Source organism: Peromyscus maniculatus, chromosome 9, assembly GCF_049852395.1.
Source record: "Peromyscus maniculatus bairdii isolate BWxNUB_F1_BW_parent chromosome 9, HU_Pman_BW_mat_3.1, whole genome shotgun sequence".
NCBI lineage: Eukaryota > Metazoa > Chordata > Mammalia > Rodentia > Cricetidae > Peromyscus > Peromyscus maniculatus.
Window position 1 is genome coordinate 70,919,163 of NC_134860.1, and position 21,914 is coordinate 70,941,076.

The 21,914-nt window shown below is 45.4% G+C and overlaps 2 long non-coding RNA genes across 2 annotated transcripts; one reads left to right on the forward strand and one right to left on the reverse strand.

Annotated features, from left to right (window-relative positions):
- The first annotated feature begins 537 nt into the window (after positions 1-537).
- Positions 538-4,644, forward strand: LOC143267186 (uncharacterized). Its single transcript, XR_013042100.1, has 3 exons — positions 538-957; positions 3,637-3,755; positions 4,348-4,644. It is a non-coding gene; the product is annotated as an uncharacterized LOC143267186 (long non-coding RNA).
- Positions 4,645-9,686: 5,042 nt separating this feature from the next.
- LOC121832354 (uncharacterized) lies at positions 9,687-18,015 on the reverse strand. The gene is made up of 4 exons (XR_013042518.1): positions 17,511-18,015; positions 15,906-16,626; positions 12,948-13,068; positions 9,687-11,807 (listed from the first exon to the last, which is right to left on the reverse strand). It is a non-coding gene; the product is annotated as an uncharacterized LOC121832354 (long non-coding RNA).
- Positions 18,016-21,914: the final 3,899 nt, after the last annotated feature.

Sequence of the window (21,914 nt, forward strand, 5' to 3'; positions counted from 1 at the left end):
AAGATACCAGTGGAAAGCTTGCCTACTGAGTCCTTGGGGACAGGAAGACCCCTCAGAGAAAGAACTAATGCCAATTCTCCTCAAGCTGTTCTGTAACACTGAAGAGTGAGTAAATGCTAGCAAATTCAGTTGGCATTGCCACTATTACCATGGAAACAAAACTGGACAAGGACATGGCAACAGAAGAGAATAAGCTGTATTAGTGACTTCTCTGTTGCTGTAATAAAAACACCATGACCAAGACAACTTACAGGAAAAAAAAAAAGAGTTCATGTGGGCTTATGGTCCCAAAGAGATGAGAGCCCATCGTGGTGGGGAGGCTAGGCAGCAGGAGCAGAAAGCTGAGAGCTCACATTTTCTAATTCAAACACAAATCAGACAGAGAGGGAATTGCAAGCGGCACAAAGCTTTTCATCTCAAAGTCTACCTCCTGTGACACACTCCCTCCCACAAAGCCAAACCTCCTAAACCTCCCCAAACCATGCCACCAACTGGGAACAAAATGTTCAAATGTCTGGCCTATGGGATGGAGCAAACTCATTAAAACCACTAAGTAGGTAGTTTTAAGGAGTGTGGATACTAAAATTCCCAATAAAATACTTGCAAATCAAATTCAACAACACATTGAGATCATTTGCCCCAAAAAAGAGAAGGCTTCATTCCAGGTATGAAAATATGTTTCCATACTTGGAAAACAGTAAGAGTTACACAGTATCTAAACAGATGCAAGGGCAGTAATCATATGATCATCTCAACAGATGCAGAAAAGCCATCTTGGATGAAGTCTAACATCCCTTGATGATATAAGTACTGAAGAAATTACAGAGAAAGAGGCTGGAGAGATGACTCAGAGGTCTTCCAAAAGATCTGGGTTCAATTTCCAGCACCCACATGGCCACTCCCAACTGCCTACACCTCCAGTTCCAGGAGATCTGGCACCCTCACACAGACATACGGGTAGGCAAAACATCAATGCCCTTAAAATAAAAATAAATAATTTTAGAAAGAAACGACAGAGGACACAATGAAAGATAATCAAATGTCACTAACCACAGAGAAGCTAAGGAGTCATTTGTTCCCGTTTTGTGAATGAACAAGTCCTGCCTCTGCCTCACCAATCCCGGCATTACAGATGTGCACACAGCAGCTGGCTTTGTGTGGGGGTCCTGGGGGCCTGAACTCAAGTCCCCAGGCTTCATGACAGGCACATTACACACTGAGGCATCTCCTGGACACCCACATCAATATTTTCAGTCCTTAAATATAATAGTATTAAATGAGCCAAATTTACAGAATTGTGAGTGTAGGAGGATTTATTTCTATATTAGAATAGTTTAATGGAATATTACTTCTATTTATGATTTCATATGTAGGTAGCCAATGTTTTAAAACATTGGGGGTGACAGAAATCAACATTTATACAGTAGACAGAGGCTTCTGACAGTCAATTACAATAGAAGGAGAGAGAATGACGGAGGGGAGGTGACTGTAGCTCTCCTCATAGGAATCCTCAACTGTATCTCTAATTTACATGTTCGAAAAATAATGTGGGACAAGAGAATGAGAAGCTAACATGTGAGAAAGCTGGGTGATAGGGAACAGGCATTCATTGTGCTATTCTCTCCAGTTTCCTAGAAGCAGAAAGTCTATTAACCATATTCATTTGAGACCTCTGGAGATCCAGGACTGATTGTGTGTTTTGCTTTGCCTTTTATAGGAAGCATGTTAGTAACTAGCTCTGAGCTCCGGGGGGAGGAGCTCTTGGCAGAGGGCAGAAGCTGATTGCAGTTCCATGAGCTTGCTGCAGCGGTTTGTGCCTATAGACAACTCTAAATTGATACACCAAGCATCATGTTGATGCCATAATACTGCATTCATAGGTTTGAAAATGTGTGTATCCACACCTGTGACAGTTTAGAAGAGCAGGCACGTGCTTGAGCTATGGCACTACAGGAAAACAAATGGCCTGAGAACTTACTGTGACCAATACAAACCTATGTGGACTGCCACCCTCTTAGAAAGAATTCTAGCTATTGCTTAGCCCTGGAGGAAGTACCACAGTGGCAGCTGGGCTGGGGGGGGGGGGGGCGGGGCGGTCTGTCTTCATGTGGCCTTGGTATAATCAGGGACCTCCAAGTGAGCATCCACAGGCTCCCAAGGAGGCTGAGAGGGTAATATCTCCATACTTCTCTTTTAGCAGGCACAAACTTTTGTCCTGTCTCAGAGGGAGCTAGCTGCTCATGATTCAGCTCCCAAGGGCTGTGACCTGAAGCCAGCATTTCAAGAGCCTGCTTTAAGTACAAATTACGTAAGTACTTGGGGTGTTCCTCCATTTACTCTGAGAGCAAACAGGGTATCTAAGAATCCTTCCACTCAATAAAAAGCTCATGAGTACCCTTTTGCACGGGGGGTGTGGGGGTGTGGGGGGGGTGCACTGGGCAGGACTGAGGAGCCAGAGACAAAGAAGGGTCAGCTTAGATCCTTTAGGAATGTCAGACCTACGAACAGGTGATGCACCAGAAGAGAAGTACTTGGTGATTTTTACAGCTCCTCTGTATGTGAAGAGAACCCATGGACCTCTGGTGGTGGCCAGAATGGTTCTGCAAAAGAGCCAATGTCGAGGCTAAGTTCAAAGAACAAATGTGCTGTGATGACTAGTGGCCAAGGGGATACACACAAATCTTTGGGGCGCATGAAACCGTGGTGACCCCAGGAGACACCCTCAAGACAATAGAATGGAGCTGTTGTTTATCCTTAGTCCCCTCATCTTCAGTGCAACCTCAGGGGGGGGGCACCTCAGCACCTGTAGCCTCCTGGCCAACCCATCGTGCAGCCTAGTTAGAATATCGAGAGGTCTAGGAGGAGATGAAGCAAAGAAGGGTCCCAAATGTGGTGCACAAACCCTGCTGACCACCTTGGATTTCTTCCTGTTACCATAGCTCTGGAGCCAGATGGCTGAGATTTGGATCTCAGCTATGGAATCATCCAGCTGCATCTTGAGACAAGTTAATCTCTCCGAGCCTTGAATTCCCTAGTTGTTAAATGGGGATAGGAATCGCTACCGCTTCACTGTGGGCTTGGGAGGGTGAATGAGCTAGCATGTAAGGCAGACAATGCTATGCAGTCAGTGCTTAATAAATGTGACTCTACCATGGTCATTACTGTAACCGCCGTGTTTCTGTTACCAGTTTAAAAATCTCCTTCAACACCGTTGCCCTCTGTCCTCTGTGTATCACTGATAGATTCCACCGAGAGCCGCTTCCCTCGGTTGGCGTTATGAACAGAGGAGGTTTACCAAATGTCCTTTTTCTAGTTCTCCCTGGAGATTCTGGCACCACGCGGTCCTCCCCTCCCTCCTCCCTGCCCACCCCCATACTAATTGAGAAATGCGGGGTGGTCATTGCAGGCTTTTGCGCAAGGGAGAAGCGTGACTCTATGAGGCTTCTTTACCTTGGGACCTGATTTATCATAAAGACTTAAGTTGTTTATGAGCGTGTGCGTCTTCATTTGTCAGCAGCCCTAATTCCTCCCATTTCCGTAGAAACTGCTCTCAGGCTTCCAGATTCGTTTTACTACCCTGGCCCCAGGGACGTTATATTTCACTTGCCGCTGAAATCTGTATTTGTCATTTTCCAGGCTGACACTCGGTGGGTGAGTCAGATGTTTGGGTATGAACAGCAAAGCCTTTGGTGCAGCTGCCAAAAGGGTGTGTTTGTCTTCACTTCCGGGAACCCTGGCTCAGCTGCCACCTAGTGGTGAGTTCTATGACGGTGAAACATGGCTCCGGAGAAGCCATTCATAAGCATTTCTGGTAATGAGACCCTCTGGCTCTGGGAGTCTTGCCAATGGCAGCGTGATAAATACTTAGTAATCTTTGTAAATGACTCTTCAAGCTCCAGGGATGTTGGAGGCTGTTTTTGGAAGAAAAAAAAAATTCCATTTTATAGTTACCAAATGAGAATTGTAGGATTTTCTAAATGTTGTGATGATTTTCTTCGTCAAAATGTACCGCAGCAGAGAAAAAATGAGGCTGGCACCAAGGTGGTGAGAGTATTGTTAATATTAGCTCAGCCTTGAGAACGTGCCAAACTCTAGTTTAAATAATTATGCTATCTCACTTACTCTCCACTTCAGTCCTGACGTATCTGTAATAATATCAAATTAACTATCTTTCTAGATTGTTATCATGGCCAGGGTTGTTATTTTGCAAGTGGAATAATTAAAGTTTAGACTAGCAGATGTCATTTAGCTGCCAAGTGACAGGACAGGAATTCTAACATCTGCCATGGTCTTGACCACTCCTTCCTGAAGGATACTCTTTACTTGCATGTTCCTTTGTGGTTCCAGAATTCGTCCATCTTTCAAACATCCTCAGTGAAGGCTGAGGACTGACCCCATTGGTCAGCCAGGCTCTATGCAGACTGCCTTCCCTTGTGAGTACTTAAATACCCCAGGAGAGGACAAAGAAAAGACAAGCAAGAAATTGTGTGTCCATCAATGCTGCACTGGGATGAGCTTTCGGAGGTAAGAGTCATACAAGAGCAAGCAGGGTTGATCCCCTGGAGAGGGGACCAATTATTCCTATGAGATGAATGGAAATTAGGCAGGTCGGATAAGCAGCAGACACAAGGCACCACAGATCCAGAGGGGTCCTGAGTCCTGGGGCAATATGCAAGAAGAGACCAGCATGATGGTTTGTTTGGGCACTGATTTTGCCTCTGTGCCTAGGTGGACCCTGTTCTGATGAACACTGCTTCGCAAGGGAGACTCCTAGAGAAGAGGTGAGAAGAGAGATGCTTTTCTTCCCCTGGAGACCTACAATATGTAAAGAATGCTGTCCTGGGCTCTGGAGGGAAGTCTGGTTGGTCATAAGCTATAGGTCTAGGCTCAGCCATCCCTCAGAACCTCACAGTATCACATGCATAACTTGGTAAATCTGAAAACTGAAACGATAGAGGATGAATCTTGTGTCAATTAAAGACAGTGGCAGAAACAAAGGCATAGATTAAGGGCAGAGTCTGCTGTGGCTTCCTTTTGAGCGTTGGTGGTGTCTTCTCAACACAGGGCCGAGGAATCAAGGGCTCTTCTCTGAAGTATGGACCTTTGGAATGCCACTTCTATATTCTTATCTCCCTGGTACCTCCCAAAGGCACAGCATCACTAGTTGAAAAAGCCATTTTGCCAAATTATGAGAGCCATAAAGACAGGCATGCATGCAGCACATGCCTCACAATTGATGGGTGTCTGCTTGATCGTTTTCACCTCTGCTACTCAGCCTCAGCCTAACTGTACCACCCCCGGGACACAGGGACACTTTCGACTTTCTCATTAGCCTTCCTAGTGTTTTCCTTCTGGCTCAGGTTGATCTAGAATTTTCTGGTAAATCTTCAGCAGTTCATTTTATGTCTTTTTATCAAATCCCCATCTCTCCTCAAAGAGAAATTCTTCCTCGGTGGTTACTGCATTCCTTCATTGAGCATTTCTCACAGGTTACTACAGTGGGGATCATTCAGTCTTGGTGGCGGTGGCCACACAAAGGGCAAGTTACTGCATACATTGTGTGGATCTGGAGGGATGTGGCACAACTTCCCTGTCTTCTCCTGATATGTCTCACTCTCTTAAGCTTCTTCTGTAGTGTGGTGACTAGGACCCTGAAGACATGGACTTAATTCTGCACTGGGCATTTGAATGATACTGGATAATTTCCTTGGCCCCCTTGTTCCTCATCTTTGCCTATAAAATGCCATCATCACATAATGGCCTCACTGGATTGTCTTTGGGATGAGCAAGACAGGAACCACATGACACCGAGAACGAGACCTGGCCGTCGACACACTATCAAGTGTTTGCTTTCTCTAGACAGCAACTCTCCCTCTTCTTAACTAATTTTTAAGGTCTCTCCAACCATGGCCAAGTCGCCATTTATATCCCCTGTGTTGTGTTTGGATGACATTTACCTATAGAAACGGTTTGTAAAGAAGTTCACGGTACTAGTTTGGGAAGTGGCATCCCTACACAGTAACTTTTGAAAGGGTTGAGAATACGCATGCCAGAAAGAACTGGAGTATACCTGCCCCCGCCCACCCCTGCCCACACATCATGCTGAGTCTCTCAGGGGCCTTATTCCAGTCACCCAGATGAGGATGGCTCTAGCTCTTATGCCGTTCCCTCCCATATGAGTCAGGAATCTTCTCCACTAATCTCCAGGTGTAACTGATGATATGAGGTAGCTCCCTTTAGCAATATATAATTCGTGCTCATGGAAAGCAATGTTCTGTTGTGTGCTAGTCTGGGCTTTCTGGTCTTGGAGTCTGCTTGCGGGTTTCAAAGGGGGTTTGGGTACCTGTGTGCCTTAGTGTCTTTCGGTACATGCCACAGACCTGAACAAACACCTCACACAGCAATTACAGGCTCATCATTCGCTTCTCGTTAGAAACAGCTTTGCAAAGCAATACAATTCTGTCGCTTCAGTCGATTGCTTGTGACAGAAGAGTCAATAATGTATCCTGCTGGAGAAAGAGCTTGTTTGCCTTAAAAACGAAAGTTATCTCTTTCAAATAAAATGTGACTCTATTGGTTTTATTCTTCATGGATATTACACTTCCATCTTCATTTTTCTGATACAGTTCTGACTGATACAGTTTTATCATGAGGAAGATGAGAACCCAATATGAAATATTTCAGTTCAGCTCTACTTTTATATATGAAAAAACTGTAAGAGATAGTGACTTTGGCTGATGTTGGCACCCATGGCTCTACCTACTTAGTGAAAGACCACACAGACTCACCTGGAAGACGTTTCATACCCACATGGAAGTTGGAGAATAGTCATTGGATTCTCTCTCCATCTTTGTTCACTCCATGCTTCTTTGGATATGAATTCTGAGCATGAGTGTACTTTCTAAAACCAAATCTCTCTAGTAGATGACAAACTTCAACTTCAAACCCATTACCTTTCCATAGTCAAATAGAAAATGGTTTCTCTCATACAGGGCCTTTTAAATTTAAAATGTTATAGACCACTTGGTCCAGGATGAACATTTGGTGTGGGAACCTGGTCTCACTTTAAAAAAAAAAAAAAACAACTCTAAAAGCAGAGTCAGGTGGATCAGATTGCCTGGTCTACATGGTGAGCTCCAGGCAAGCTAGAGCTACATAGAGAGACTTTGCCTAGAAAAAAATTAATTAAAACAAAATAGATTTGATTCTCCCTCCCCTACTCCAAATCCAGTCCCCCCAGTCTTATCCCCAGCTCTGTAGCAGACTACCTGCATAAAAACACAGTCAATCAGAGCCAGGACAATATGTCTGCACTAAAGCCCCATAACCCTACCACAGCCATGTGAAATGTGACATAGATGAACCACAAGACAAGGACTTCAAAACAGCCTTTACGAATGTATTAGAGGTCCTTAAGGAGGGACTGAATAAATTAATCAAAGAAATCTATGAAGACGCAAACACTGGATGAAATGAAGAAAATAGTTTAGCCCTTGTACATGGAAAGAGACTCAGTAAAGAAAACCCAAACTGAGGGAAAACTAGAAATGAAAAAATTTGGAACTCGAACAGGAAACTCAGAGGCAAACCTTATTGACAGAATACAAGAGATAGAAAAGAAAATCTTGGGGATTAAAGACAAGACAAGGTAGAAGAAATGACACCTTAGTCAAAGAAAATGTTAAATCTTAAAAAAAAAAATCAAGGCACAAAACATCCAGGAAATATGGTGCATGATGAAAAGATGAAATCAAGCAACCCAAGTCAAAGGCACAGAAAATATTTTCAACAAAATCATAGAAGACTATTTCTCAAACCTAAAGAAGGAGATGCTTATCAAGGTACAAGAAGCATGTGGAACACCAAATACACTGGAGCAGAAAAGAAATTCCCCACAGCACATAATACCAAAATACTAAATGTACAGAACAAAGAAAGAATATTAAAATCTGCAAGGGAAAAAGACCAATGTCTTAGTCAGGGTTTCTATTGCTATGATAAAACACCATAACCAAAAAGCAAGTTAGGGAGGAAAAGCTTTATTTGTCTTATACTTCCTCACTGCTGTTCGTCACTGAAGGAAGTCAGGACAGGAACTCAAGCAGGGCAGGAACCTGGAGGCAGCAGCTGATGCAGAGGCCATGGAGAGGTGCTGCTTACTGGCTTGCTTCCCCTGGCTTGCTCAGACTGCTTTCTTTTAGACCCCAGGACCACCAGCCCAAGGATGGCACCACTCATAATGGGCTGGGCCCTCCCCCATCAATCACTAATTGACAAGTGCTTTACACCTGGATCTCAGTATTTCCTCAACTCCTTCCTCTCTTATGGCTCTAGCCTCTGTCAAGTTGACACACAAAAGCAGCCAGCACAATCAAGTAACGTATAAAGACAGACCTACTAGACTAACACTTGACTTTTCAATGCAGACTCTGAAAGCCAGAAGGGCCTGCATGGATATACTACAAACTCAGAGAGAACACAGATGCCAGCTCAGACTACTATACCCAGAAAAACTCAATCATAAGAGGTGGAGAAAGAAAAACATTCCACAATAAAACCAGATTTAATTAGTATGTATGTATCTACAAATCCAGCCTTACAGAAGGCTCTAAAAAAAAAAAAAAAAACTTGAACCAGAAGAGGCTAACCACACTCAAGAAAACTGAAGGAATAAATAATATCTTAGCAGTAAATCAAACAAAGGGAGAAAAACTGCATCACAGCAATAACAACAAAAATAGGAATAAACAAATGCTCCTCATTAATAACTCTCAAACACAATTGTCTCAATTAACCAATAAGATGTGGAATAATACAATGGATTCAAAACCAGGATCCACCCTTCTGTTACATCTAAGAAACACAATTTAACATCAATAATAGACATCACCTCAAGGTAAAAGAATGGAAAATTATATCCCAAGCAAGCTAGTATAGCCATTTTAATATTTGACAAAATAGACTTCAAACCAAAAACGAATCAGAAGAGATAGGGAAGAATACTACATACTCATCAAGAGAAAAATCCACCAAGAGGACATTACAGTTCTTAACATCTATGCACCAAACTCAAGGGCATCCACATTCATAAAGGAAACATTGCTACAGCTTAAATTACTTACCACCCCTCACACACTGATAATGGGAGAATTCAATACCCCACTCTCACCAATAGACAGGTCATCTAGACAAAAACTAAAGTGCATGGCCAGGCAGTGGTGGCACACTTTCCTTTAATCCCAGCACTTGGGAGGCAGAGGCAGGCAGATCTCTGTGAGTTCGAGGCCAGCCAAGTGAGTTCCAGGAAAGGCGCAAAGCTACACAAAGAAACCCTGTCTCGGAAAAAAAAAACAACAAAAAAAAAAAAAAAAACAAAACAAAAACAAAAACAAAAAAGAAAAAAACTAAAGTGCTGGGAAAGAAGAAGGGGGGAGGAGGAAGGGGAGGAGGAAGAGGAGGAGGAAGAAAGAAGCAGTAGTAGCAATGCTGGAGCTAACTGACATCATAAACCAAATGGACATAACAAATATTTACAGACCATTTCTCCTGAACACAAAAGAATGTACCTTCTTCTCAGCACCTCATGGAACTTTCTCCAAAATTGGCCACATACTCAGACACAAAGCAAGTCTCATCAGATCCAAGAAAATTGAAATAACATCCTATCTGACCACCAAAGATTTTAAATTGAATGAAAATGAAAACACATCATATCCAAACTTAAGGGACACAATGAAGGCTGTTCTAAGAGGCAAGTTTGTGGTGATATTGGAGGGAGCTAGATCTGCTACTGTGGATCTGGTCAAAGGCAAAAATGGCTGGGGAATTCATAGGCACTAGAGGTGACCTACTACTTTTGTAGGACATGTTGTCAAACTTTCTCTGAAATACTTATGCTTATGATAGACCAGTGCTGTCCTCAGCCTAGATCAAGCTTCCCTTTTCAGCAAATGGTACTTAGTGGCTGTTTAAGGCACTAAGAACAATTGACAGTTGGGTCTCAGCATTAAACCAAACATCAATATCACCTCCTCCAAAGGAACATCACAGAAGAAAGAGGGCGGAAAGAATGTTAGAACTGAAGGAGCGCAGTGAACAGGAAGCAAGGCCTTGAAATGCTGTCTTGTTGGCATGGCACCCATGAAGGCACAGCCTTGGCAGTTGGCCTGCAGAGGGCCTACACAAGGCTGAACTGTAAACATTTAGTCATAGACATGATGGGCTCTTGGGGCTTCACCCTCCCTGGAGAGCTAATGGCAGGACTTCAGGTGAGAAGTAGCCACTCAAGAGTTATTCATGCTCCAGGGGATAGGTTCACACCCCTGCCCACAAAAGCAGCTCTAGTCAAACCAGTGAATCACAAGGATAAAACATAAACAAAACGAAAAGACATGAAATCAGGATGGGGACACAGAAGTAGGGCAGAGAGTTGGCAGGGATTGTAAGGGAATGAGTGTGACCAGAATATATTACATACATACATGAAATTGTCAAGTAATAGCTAAAAACATTATTAAAAATAACAAAGCACGCAATTATCTTATAAACCCAGCAGTCTCATTCTTGAGCATCTGTACCAGAGAAATGAAAAATTATGCGCACATTAAAAAACGTGCACACAAGTACTCCAAGCAGCATTATTTGTAATAACCAAACTTCCCCAAATGGAAATAACGTTATGTGTCCCTCACAGGGCAAATGCTTAAACAAACAATGATACATGCCTAGCTACAGAAAGAAATGACTTATTGATGCATGCAACAACTTGAATGGTTTGCAAATAAACCATGCTGAATGAAATCAAAGGCTGTTTAAAAGACATTACATACTATGATTCCATTCATGCTTCATTTCTGAAATGACAGGTTGATAGAGATGGAAAAGGAGTTACTGGTTGCGAGAAACAGAGCAGATGGGGCAGGGATTTGAAGTGAGGGATTCTTGTGGTGGTGAAGCCAGTGTGTCTCCTTAACACGGTAATGGTAACAGCTACATAAAGCTCCATGTATATATGATATATATGATATATATATATATATTTGATACATATGTGCACATGCATATGAAGCTAGTGAGCTCTCTCACTGGTGCCCATTCCCACTCTGTCATTATGGAAGAGCTGCCGCTGGAAGAAATAAGCATCTCTGTGCTACTTTGCAACTCTTGATGAATCTAGCTATTTTCAAATTAAAAAAACAAAAACATAAAAAGAAAGATACTGTCTTAGAATCACTTACCCAATGCAGAAGTATCCCCACCCCCACACTAAGAGATGTGGTAATTACCTCTTTTAAATTGCAGGTCCCCAAAAAATCAATCTGGTCTGGTGTGCACAGCCCTCTTATCTTTTTTTTTTCTTATTTTATCTTTCATATCAACAAACACAAAAATAGCACAGACTTCACCTTGTTTGTGTTATAAGAGCAATATCACATGCATTACCCTGAACCTTGCTCCAGGTCCTTAACAAGATGGGCACACCCCTGTGCTGGCTGATTTCTGGATGGAATTCTCACTGGTCACGTCTAACATCGTTCCCACACTGGCTAGGCCACAGTCTGTTCAACTCTTCCCTTGTTGATGGACCTATTGATCGTTTGGCCTTTTCCCACTGCCAATCACAATCCTGTCTTATTCGCAGTGGCCCAAGTCTTCCAGCATTGACTTTCAAACTTCATTTTTGTCATGGAATTTTCAAGTCCAGTCCACCCGTAGAGATCCAGGAGTGAAAGCAGAGCTTGCCAGGCTGGATGGAAGGGAGGCACTTCTTCGGCGGTCCTGGAGGTCTCCTCCGTGAACTATGAGGTCTTAGGAAACAAAAGAGAAGTCATTGCCATTTATTTGCCGTGTACTGCCTGGCTGACATCCCAGCCCTTCTCTTGGCCCAGCTCTGAGCTTTTCCATGTCTCCCAATCCTCTCTGAGATCCTGGGTCCTGTTTCAGTGGATTCTGTGAAGTCACCGTCATGGAATCCAGCCAACATTTTTGCTTTATAATTTATTTTAAAAACTGAGACAGGGGCTAGAGAGATGGCTCAGAGATTAAGAGCACTGGCTGTTCTTTCAGAGGTCCTGAGTTCAATTTCCAGCAACTACATGGTGGCTCACAACCATCTAGAATGAGATCTGGTGCCCTCTTCTGGCATGCAGACATACATACAGGCAGAACATTGTATACATAATACATAAATAAATCTTAAAAAAAAAAAAAACTGAAACAGAGACCTGTCCCAGGCTGGCTCAAATTCACAATCCTCCTGACTCGGCCTCCTTGAGTGCTGAGATTATCAGCGTGTGTCACTAGCAATGTGTCACACTTGGAGAAATTACAATCTTCTGACTACATGTCCTGATCTTACTGGCCTGCTTGAGTGCCCAAATCAATGTCGTTCCAAACCAGTGTTGACATCATCGCATCTGCCTTTTTAGAAGGCGAGCCTCACAGCCAAGAGACTGCTCAGCCACCTTTTCTGGACATACCACCTCCCCTCTCTGTACCCCAATTCCATCCTGACACCACAGGCCATCTGTGATTCTCTGCAAAGCCCTCCTTCTGTCCCAAGGCCTCACCTAGCTTTTCAACCCTGCTCCTTCAATACTCCCTGATCTGCTTGGGATTTCCCATTGATCTCGCAGTCTCTCCCTCTGCCTTGGCTCTCACACAGATAGGATCTGAAGAAAAGCTACCTCAGCTGTCTGCCCCATGCAAAGAACACCCAGGGCATCTCTGTGGTCTAATTCAGCCACATCCCTGGCTGTCCTGCAGGTCCTCAGCTGTCACTCGCTGTCCCCATGCTAGACCTCATGTTTAACCTGTTTCTCTGTCTCCAATGTTCTTCCCGGTTCTGTTTATTGTTTTTGTTTTTTGCTTTTTGTCTTGCATACAAGCTCCAGTGTTCTTCCACCAGCCAGTGCTGGCTGTCCGCTGTCTGCTCGCTCTCCACTTACCCCTGGTCTCTTCCACTCTACCAATAGCCTGGTGCGGGTTCTTAGGATTTTGTGTGGCGTCATGGCAACAGTCCTCTGGGGACCTCTTCTCTGGCCCTTCTATTACTTCTTGCTGAGTTCCCTGCAAATACCGGGGCCACCATCATTTCCCAGCAACACCCCCTTCTGGGCACCCTTTGTTTGTTCAAAAGCTTTCCAAGGACATCACTGTCTAAAAGATGAAGCCCACACTCTCCCTTTATATCTGTCCACCCTTGCCTACCGTTCAGACTCCAAATACAGAATAAATACAGCAGCCAAACAGGCTGCTTGGTGCTCATGCCTTAACCACACTGAGCCAGTTCCCACCTCTGGGTGAGTTATCGCTTCTGCCTGAGATTCTTCCTGTCTACGTTTCTGTTTCCTCCTGTCCTGTATATCCTCCGATGTCCTCAATTCAGCTGAGAGTAACCTCTCTGAAGTTACAGATCCACTGATTTGCTCCCTTGTCGGAAAGGCTGTCCAAATTTTCTTTCTGCCTTCGTGTGTGTGTGTGTGTGTGTGTGTGTGTGTGTGTGTGTGTGTGTGTGTTGCAATATTATAAATACAGTAAGTTCCTTTAGTATGGAGATGGGGTTATAGCCACACATATGCGTATTCTACCTTACTTGGTGTTGTCCTTCATGCAGCCAGACCCGAGGGTACACTCTTACTCTCTCTCTCTCTCTCTCTCTCTCTCTCTCTCTCTCTCTCTCTCTCTCACACACACACACACACACACACACACACACACACACACACACACACACTTGCCTGCATATCAGCTAGTGAGTGGAAAACAGCTATATCTCCTTTCATTCTTTCTGTAGCATTGGCTCCAAAGTCATGAAGCCTATATTGAACCTACAGAAAACTGGATAGGAAGTGATTAACATTCCTGCTGACCAGCTGATGTTTCCTGGAATCGTGTAAAAGGAAGTTCCAGGGCTTGGCTGAGTGGGGGCGCTTTTCCATACCAGCCGCAGCCAAGTCGGAGCTCACACTTCCAAGGGGTGCACACTACCAGGGGATACAAAGCTTTTCACTGAAGACACTCTGATAACAATCCCGGCGCTAACAGGGCCGTGCGGTCTGCAGAAGGCGAGATTGAGAAGACAGTACACCCTGTTTGGAAGCAAGTGGAGGCAGTAAGAGGGAACCTGCCAGGGTGGAGGTCCACAGAACGTGGCAGACGCACATTCTGCAGGGGCCTTATGTGGGGACAATCCTCTAGGCCGCTGTGGGAAGAAACAGGGGTTTGCTGGCAGAATCCTGCAGAGGTTACCTCACAGAAGTGTCTGAATACCTCATGCATGTGGCTTTGGCCATTATTTTCTACATCATATGCCTTTGTCATTTTTGTAAATGCCCAGGTGGGAGAAGCTGCCTGGACAGAGGATCTAATGAGGGACTCGGAGAGGCCTGGGGAGCAGGCATGGCCTCTCTCTATTCAGAGCCTTCTGATGATGGGATTCACTTCTGCCTGTGACACACACACAAGACACTAAATGTGAGCCTGAAAGAGACAGAGGAGAAGACAGTCCGGCTCCAAATGCGTGATCTCTACAAGGCATTTCATGGGCATTTCATTTCATCTGCCGTCCTCACAGGAGCTCTGCAAACTGGGCCACCTCCTCATACTGATAAGAACAGTGAGACTAGCAGGAGGAGCCACCTCGGCTGACAGGAGAGCTGGGAAATTATGAATCTGGACTCCGTATGCTGCTGTCTGCCAATCCTGTGTGTAGTTCCTGGGGACCTGTAACAGGTCGCTGCTGACTGTTCAGCTGCTCGGGGCCTGTTCCTTCACACCTGCTCCAGCACACCCCCTCCAAAGAGGCTCTGCAGTGAAGAGGGCTGGCGACACCTACGTCAGGTGTATCTCCCAGCAAAACCCTCTGAAGGCAGCGCATCTTCCCTAGCAGCCACCTCTCCACGTTAGTGACAATTGTGCAGCAGCCGAGTCTAAAGAATTCTCTAGAAGACAAGAACAATGCCTTCCTGCTTCTTCCCGACGGTTCACACACACTTATCCAGTTTACTGCCTGTTTTTTCAAGGAAGAAAGCTGTGGTGATGTGAAAGAAAATGGCCCCGGAAGGAAGAGGCACTGTTAAAAGGTGTGGCCTTGTTGGAGGAAGTGTGTCACGGTGGGGGCGGATTTTGTGGTCTCTTTTGCTTAAGCTTCCCTCAGTGTGACAATCAGTTGACTTCCTGTTGCCTGCAAGATGTAGGACTCTCGGCTCCTTCTCCAGCACCTCGTCTGCCTATGTGCCCCCATGCTCCTTCCCACCATGATGATAATGGACTGAACCCCTGAAACTGTAAGCGAGACCCCCAAATTAAATGTTTTCCTTTTAAGAGTTGCCATGGTCATGGCGTCTCCTCACAGCAATAGTAACCCTAAGTAAGACAGACATAGAGACCCTCAGACACTGAGGGAGTTGTCATAGCACACACATCCTGTGGCACAGGATCACTGAAACTACTGATTTCTCAACGGTGCAGCTGACCCAGCTCTCCCCAGATGAGCTCCTCCTCCTCCTCCCTGGAGAATTGAAGTTGTGCTCCCAGCAGCCACCGGGCCAATCAGTCCCGAGATCTATCTTTCAGATACCCAGAAGGCTGCCCACCCCTCTGGAGATTCTGTCCCATCCGGTCCCCAATGACTGGAACTTGCTTTAGCACTGGAACGAGTCCTTTCATTCTGTACGTAAAGACACAATAAAATGCAAATACCCCTACAAAAGAGGGCAACAGTTGTCTTAAATTTTGACTAAAGGAAAACTGATGAATAGGTCACCTCAGTGAGCTTAGGAGTCGGCGAGAGCTGAGTTAAAGCCTCACTTCAGCTGATGTGAGGCTGTGTGGTTCTCAGTTTGTCACATTACCACAATGAGCACAGATTCCCCCAGCAACAAAATAAGAATTAGGCTATTTACCATCGGCGGTTGGGGAGGGCGGGGTTGCGGCACGTAAGAATTGCATGAGAAGTGCCTGGTTCAATGTCTGGCACAAGGCATACATCTTTAAATGACAGGCATTCCTTTTCCAATCACCACAGCTCCTCAGTGTTTGCAGTCCTACAGTACAGTGCGCAGAAGACACTGCAATGCTCCTTGGGAAGACCTGGTCAGCTGCAGCGCCATCGACTCACGAGCTCCATAATCTTGGGCAGTATTGGCTGCTTTTCCCGCTTCTCTAACAAAATATCTGACAAAAATGTGAGGTGGGAGGGATGGAGGGAAGGAAGGATAGAAGAAGGGACAGAGAGAAGGATGGAGGGAGGGATGGAGGGAGGACTTATTTGGCCTCATGGTCTGAGGATTATCTACATCATGGCAGGAAGGCGTGGTGGAGAGAATGAGATCAGCTCCTGCTGGCCACTGGTCACGCTGCATCCAGTCCCCAAGTAGGCAGGAGGTCAATGACGCTCCTCGGCTCCTTTTTTTTTTTTTTTTTTTTTTTTTGGCAGTCCAAGATCCCAGCCAGTGGAGATGGCACCACCCACATTCAAAGGGGCTCTTTCTTCCTCAGTAAAACCTTTCTGGAAACCCCCTCAGAGGTGTTTCCATGGTGACTGTAAATCCAGTACACTTGACAATGATGATTAACCTTTACAGATGGTCTGAGCCTGAGACTCCTCTGTCTGAAACCAGGCCACTGTAAGGAGTAAGACAAGGGTTAATATGCGAGAATGCATTGTGAACTGGGGACTTTATATCAACACTCAGTGTGGTAGCTATCGGGGAGCAAAATAGCACTATATATTTAGAATAATATTTAGAGTAATAATATCATTGATCAGAGTACTAATTATAGGTTGTGGGGTGTTAATTGTACAATCTCCCTGAAAATACAAAGATATTGCAACTTGATGCCCTGCCTGGGTTAGTGTGTGCGTGTGTAAATTCTGAAGTGTGTGTCTATGTATATATATGGTTGTGTATGTGTATATCATGTTTCTGCGTGCGTGTGAGTGTGTGTGTGTGTGTGTGTGTGTGTGTGTGTTTGTGTTGCTGAGAGCTGAAGCCAGATCTGGCACACACGAGGCATGTGCAAGCTCTCTACAGTGAGTTACCTTTGTCTTTCGGTCTTGAACACTTTATAGCACCACTCTTGTGCCAATGCAGGAAGAAACGCTACTTGTTGACATACTGATGTATGAACAATAAACTAGAAATCCTTAGGCCAGGGCCCAAAGTCCAGGCACAGCCTGAGGTTCCAGCCAGCCCAGAAGACAGTGTGAGCTGGACAGGAGATCTGAAGTGGCCAGAACTGGCATAAAAACACCCTCCAACACACGTTATCTCTAACACACTGGAAAACGAACGTGGAAAATCTATTTGCAAGGTTCCGCAGATGCATAGGCAAGACGCTGGCTAAGCTCTATGCAAAGGGCCTTCTCACTTGATGGAACTATTTGAGTGGTATCTACTTCTGCCCTGAGGTCTAGCCCAGACCACTTTCCAGAACATACAGGAAGGGGAAAGGCATCTCCTGACTGGAACACCTTCCGTCTTCCTCAATCAGTTCTCAGCACTCACCTGTTGTCCTGAAATCCTCGGGCTGTGTTTTTACTGAGATCCCTCTTCGACCAGGGATTCTTCTGTGTGGCCTGGAATACAGATCAGTTTACTCCAGAGAGGTATGTACAGCCTTTTCCGATGTCCGAGGAAAGACACCGATATTTTTCAGAAGCTGCTGGCAAAGTGGATATGGTTAGTAGCTATTGAGCTCATGAAATATGAAAATCAATTAAATGCAATTTGGTGATGAGATTCATCACTTCAAATAAGAAAAATGTGATAAATGATCCTGTGTAAGGAAAACAACCCTCCCTATGCCTCGGGTGCCTCATTTGGAGGACTGCTGGAGTACAAACAACAACAAAAACAAGTTTACGGCGCAAACAGCATTAATGACAGCAACAACCCAATCTCTGGCTCCAACACAATCCCGCAAGGGATGGAAGCCAAGATCTGTGGAGTTTTGTCTCAGGAGCCTCTGCCGGAAGCTGCTGGGTGGGAAAACAGAGGCAAGGAGCCTGAATGAAGCACAGCTCTCTCTGGTGGTGGATACTGGTAAATCACCTGAGCCCAGCCTTAGCCTGTAAACAGGGCGAGCTTCTGATGGTTTCTCTTTCAGCACCAACAAAAACTACACGCCGCCACCTCTCACCGCTGAGAGTCTTTATTCCATGACAGTTGTCTTAAAACAAAAGATGATGATGAACAGACAGGCCTGTTCATCTGGAGCTGGGAATGTCTCTCCTTAGAGTACTTGTCTACCATGGCATGGCATAAACCAGGCATGGTGGCACATACCGGAAACCCTACTACCTTGGGTGGTGGAAGCAGGAAGATCAGGAGTTGAAAGCCATCCCCAGCCACACTCTGGATTTGAGGCCAGCTTAAGATACACGACTCTGATCCAAACGAATGAATGTGATATCTTATTTGCTAGTGTGTTGTGGCTGGGGACAGAATTAACCTTGGGAAGCTTCAATATCTGTTTCTTCTCCAGGAAAGCTGGAGTCACACACGAGTCTGCCTCTCGGAGCTGTGAAGATTCAATAGGCACAGCCAGGTCCTGGCCAGCACACCTCCCAGCATGCAGCACATGCTGGGTAACCTTGACCGCTGTTTCTGCCTCCTTCGCGCCTGTGATAGCAGCCAGTGGAACTCTATCTCCTCCTGAGACCGTCCCTGACGCTCTCTGTCCCTTCCTGAGGACTCCAAAGTCCCTCTACTCCTTTGGTTTTCTTGCTCCTGTACTCCATCCTACCATTGCTCAGTTAAAATTTGCACTATGTTTCCTCCAGTGCGGCCATCAAGCTCATTAACGTGGCCAAATGTGTCATGCATCATCCCACAGCCTATGTAATGGTGATTAGGCCTTCAATAACCTTGACACACCTCAGCTGACGTATTTCCTGCTGCCCAGAAGGTGCCCCGCAGGGTTCCTGCTTCTCAACTCCTATTCCAGGTCTGCTTTCTCAGAGCTTCTGCCATGGGGCCCCTGGGGTGAGGCTGGATGATCCCATCAAGCTGAAGAGAGTATGCAAATCACGCTCCCCTCCCCCCACCCTGGGCATTTATCTATGCCAACTCTATGCCAACTCCAAGGACACAAATCCAGTTAAGCACTTCCGAAGTCTTTTATGAGCCAGATATGGTGGCACAGGCCTTTAATCTCAACACTTGGGTGACAGGCAGGGGAGTCAGAGGTTCAAGTCCAGCCTGGGCTGCGGCATGAGAGCCTATCTCCAGGGTCAGGGAAGACAATTCCATTGGTACAGAACTTGCTTCATTTGACAACCTGAGTCTGACGTAAAAAGTCAAGCATGGTGGTTCCCACTTAGAGTTGTAGTGCTGAAGAGGTGGAGACAGAAGGATCTCCGTGGCTCACTGGCCAGCTAGTCCAGCCTAACTGGTGAGCTACTGGTCAACCAGAGACCCTGTCTCCGAGGAGGTGGTTGGAGCTCCTGAGAATGACACGTGACGTCCTCTGGCCTTGACAGGACCGAGCACACACATGGAATAAACAAGTGAATACGTTGAAAAGCCCTAACCAGTGTGAACTCTGGAAAATGGGGCATGATCTAACAGGGCACATTCATCCATAACAGCGGTGCGCTGTGGTACAGGAGCTTGATCATGGAGAAAGCCAGGACCAGGGACAGGAGTTAGATGACTCTCTGAACTTAGTTTACTAGGAACCTGAAAGTGCTCTAAGGAGTAATATTTTTAAAGGTCTTTATTATTTTTCCATTTATTTATTTGGGGGGGGGGCGCACACCTACCCTGCCTTCCTGTGGTCTGTTCTCTTCCAGGAAATGAACTCAGGTTTCCAGATTTAGCAGCAAGCCCCTTTATCCGCCATCTCCCCGTGGAAATGGTCTTTAACGAAACAATGATGCGGGCAATTCTCTTAAAAGTGTTGGGAGTATGGGGAACCGCGCCTCCACTGAGGGAGCTGAGGGAAAAACCAGGGCTGTGGTAAGGACCCTTGCAGCCCCCAGATCGCAGGCAGTAGCAACGGCTTCTTGAAGCCTGTGAGGCCCACGGGCAGAGGCTGCTCCACAGAACAGAGCAGAAAACCAGAACCCAGCAGCACCACCCTTCAGCCCTGTTCCAAGAGCTTCTGTAACATCTCATTTGACTCCTGATAACGCTGGAGGCAAATATTAGTATTTCCATTTAAAATTTTAACATTTCCGTTTAAAACGCAGAAGAATGCAACCCTGGAGGTTAAGCAAACTGTCAAAGGGCCTGGGTTTGTATCTGGGTTTTTCCTCCCCTAACAACAGGAGCAAGGAAGGGTGGGTCTTAATGTGAGTCCCAAGCTCTGGAAGTGGAAAATGACTCAGGGGTGGGGTTGGGCCGGGGGTCGGAATGACGCTGCAGACCAGGTGAAGCCCCCGGGGGAGGGCTAGCTGCTGGAGGCAACCTCACATAGTCATTTAAAAGCCTATTTTCCAATCCCAGCAGGAGGTGGGAGGTGGGTGCAGGCGGATTTCTGAGTTGGAGGCCAACCTGGGCTACAGAGCGAGTTCCAGGACACCAAGGATTACACAGAGAACCCTTGTCTGGACCCCGCTTCCCCCAACCCGCCCCAGCCAAAAAAAAAAAAAAAAAAAAAAGCCTGTTTGCTGTCAGAAGAATCCCAAAACCTAAAGTAAGGTAAGGTGGAGTGTCCAAAGGGGAGCCTATCCTATCCGAGACAGTCAGGCTAGACCAAGCAGCGGCCAGGCAGGGCAGAAACGAGCAGCAGAGGGCGCTGTGCAGATGTAGCTGTCCGGGTCTTCCCCATCCCCACCCACTTGCGGATGCTCACGTAACTAGAGAGACCCAGAAGACTCTTGGAACTGAGTCACTTTCCTTCCCAAGAGACCACGTCACCTGGAGAATATGACTGAGCAGAGGAGAATGAAATTTGCCTCTTGCAAAATCTCAACGCCCTTTGCTTTCTCTCAAGGCTTCCCTTTGCCGCAACGGGGTGTGCAGACCAGTGGGTTCAGCACGGAAAGTGGGCGAATCAGAGCCAACGATCGATCAACAGAGGCGTGAGTTTTTCTATCACAGGCTCTGTGTCACGGATCTGTTCTGAAGAACAAAGAGAGTGTGAAGAAATGTCTCTGTCTTTGCAATCCTGCAGTCTTAACATCTGTAATTCCAACACCCTTGGCCCTGGGGCCGGAGCATCATAAGTTTAAGGCCGTCCATCCTCAGCTTCACAAGACACTCTGTCTCAAAACACAAAATAGACCTCATCACACTTTTTTAAATAGCTAAGGAGTTATTTGAGTGACAAACTAAATTTTATTTCATCAGATTTCCAATTAAAATAGCTATTTCATTAAAAAAAAACTTTTTTTTTTTACTTTTTGAAATTAAAATATAATTACATCATTTTCCTCTTTCCTTTCTCCCCAATCTGATCTGTCCCATGAACACACACTTCCCTGTTCCCTCTCTCTCTCTCTAACTGTATATATATATATATATATATATATATATATATATATATATATATATATATATATATATATATGTAATTGTATATATATTGTATCTATAAATATATAGGTGGTGATAAATTGTGTGCCCTAATAAACTTGCCTCAGGATCCAATGACAGAGCCAGCCACTAGATTAGACACAGAAACAGGCAGTGGTGGCACACACCTTTAATCCCAGCACTTGAGATCTCATGCCTTTGCTTGGGAAGCACACACACCTTTAATCCCAGGAAGTAATATGGCAGGGCAGAGAAAGGTATGTAAGGTGCGAGGAAACAGGAACTCACTCTCTTTAGGCTGAGGATTTTGTAGAGGTAAGAACTAGCGGCTGGCTGCTCTGCTTCTCTGATCTTTCACCTTTCACCCTGATATCTGGCTCTGGGTTTTTTTTTATTAAAAGGTCATCTAAGATTCGAACAACACATATA